Raw genomic sequence first — 2,500 nt, forward strand, 5'->3', positions numbered from 1 at the left:
CAGCCCTGAGGAGTTCCCGTGCTGATGGACCTGGAGTCAGAGACTTCTGTTCCCGGCTTAACGCACTGCTTCCTGTCAGAGAGGAAGTCTGTGATCCACCTGCAGGTGGAGTAGGGCACGTTCAGCTGGAAGAGCTTGTCCTGAAGCAGGGCAGGGATGATGGTGTTGAAGGCAGAGCTGAAGTCCACAAACAGGATCCTGGCGTAGGATGCTGGGGCGTCCACATGCTGTAGGGTGAAGTGGAGGGCCATGTTAACTGCGTCGTCCACAGACCTGTTGGCTCTGTAGGCAAACTGAAGGGGGTCCAGGAGAGGGTCTGTGATGGCTTTGAGGTGTGCCAGGAGCAGGCGCTCAAAAGACTTCATTACCACAGATGTAAGGGCGACCGGTCTGTAATCATTTAGTCCTGTTGGCCTTAGCTTTTTGGGCACAGCGATGATGGTGGAGGACTTGAGACAGGCTGGTACATGGCATGTCTCCAGGGAGGTGTTAAAGATGTTGGTGAACACCGGAGACAGCTGGTCAGCGCAGTGCCTGAGGGTGGCTGGAGAGACAGAGTCCGGCCCGGCTGCTTTGCGTGGATTCTGCCTCTTGAAAAGCCCATTAACTTCTACCTCCTGAAAGGAGAGAGTCGTTTCTGTAGTATGGGTGGGGGATGGGGCCTCTTGGGTGGGAAGGGGTGGTTCAGGACAGTCCAATTGTCTTTCAAATCTACGGTAGAACTCGTTCAGGTCGTTGGCTAGGCGGGAGTCGTTAGTGGTGTGGGGCGCTCTGGGTTTGTAGTTGGTGATGTGCCTGAGCCCTTTGGCAGACAGAAGCAGCGTCGTTAGTAGAGAACTGGTGTTTTAGTGTCTCTGAGTACAGTCGTTTAGCCTCTCTCACCGCTTTGCTAAACCTGTTCTTCGACTCCTTGAATCTGTCTCTATCCCCACTCCTAAACGCTTCCTCCTTCTCCAACCTCAACCTTTTGAGCTTTGCTGAGAACCAGGGCTTGTTGTTGTTAAAGTTCACCCTGGTACGTGTTGGGATACAGCAGTCCTCACAGAAGCTGATGTACACAGCCTCTGTGAGTTCATCCAGACTATTGGTAGCAGTCGTGAACATATCCCAGTCAGTACAGTCTAAGCACGCCCGCAAATCTTCCACAGCCTCACTGGTCCACTGTTTAGATGTCCTCACAGCAGGTTTACAGAGTTTTAGTTGCTGCCTGTATGCACGAATCAGGTGGACCAAGGGAGTTCTGTGCGAGCCGAACAGCCCCGTGACCCACAAGAGAAACATCCCCGCCAAATTCGAGCGTTTGACGGGGTCTATCCGTGAAAAAATATTCACGTTTTTGAGTGCACATGCATTTCTGCTGCAAATGCCTCTGGAAGTTTCATGCCGTTCGTATGCCAATTGTGGCAACACGAAAATTACCCGTTTTCCCATTCCGAGGGATTTCTGTGCGACCCTAACAGCCCCGTGAGCCACAAGAGACACATCCCCGCCAATTTCTAGCGTTTCACGGGGTCTATCCGTGAAAAATATAGACGTTTTTGAGTGCACATGCATTTCTGCTGCAGATGCCTCTGGAAGTTTCATGCCGTTCGTACGCAATGTGGCAACACGAAAATGACCCCTTTTCCCATTCCGAGGGATTTCTGTGCGACCCTAACTAACAGCGCCCGTGAGCCACAAGAGAGACATCCCCGCCAATTTATAGCGTTTCACGGGGTCTATCCGTGAAAAATATAGACGTTTTTGAGTGCACATGCATTCCTGCTGCAAATGCCTCTGGAAGTTTCATGCCGTTCCTATGCAATGTGGCCACACAAAAATGACCCGTTTTCCCATTCCGAGGCATTTCTGTGCGACCCTAACAGCCCCGTGAGCCACAAGAGAGACATCCCCGCCAACTTCTAGCGTTTGACGGGGTCTATGCGTGAAAAATATTAAAATGTTTGAGTGCACGTGCCTTTCTGCTGCAAATGCCTCTGGAAGTTTCATGGCGTTCCTATGCAATGTGGCAACACGAAAATGACCCCTTTTCCCATTCCGAGGGAGTTCTGTGCCACCCTAACAGCCCCGTGAGCCACAAGAGACACATCCCCGCCAATTTCTAGCGTTTCACGGGGTCTATCCGTGAAACATATAGAAGTTTTTGAGCGCACATGCATTACTGCTGCAAATGCCTCTGGAAGTTTCATGCGGTTCGTACGCAATGTGGCAACACGAAAATGACCCGTTTTCCCATTCCCAGGGATTTCTGTGCGACCCGAACAGCCCCGTGAGCCACAAGAGACACATCCCCGCCAATTTCTAGCGTTTCACGGGGTCTATCCGTGAAAAATATCAATTTTTTTTGACTGCACATGCATTTCTGCTGCAAATGCCTCTGGAAGTTGCATGCGGTTCGCATGCAATGTGGCGACACGAAAATGACCCGTTTTCCCATTCCGAGGGATTTCTGTGCCACCCTAACAGCCCCGTGAGCCACAAGAGAGACATCCCCGCCAAT

The sequence above is a fragment of the Petromyzon marinus genome, unplaced genomic scaffold, assembly GCF_048934315.1.
Source record: "Petromyzon marinus isolate PM22_M1 ecotype Great Lakes invasive population unplaced genomic scaffold, UKy_Petmar_22M1.pri1.0 PM_G_Scaffold_21, whole genome shotgun sequence".
Taxonomy (NCBI): Eukaryota; Metazoa; Chordata; class Hyperoartia; order Petromyzontiformes; family Petromyzontidae; genus Petromyzon; species Petromyzon marinus.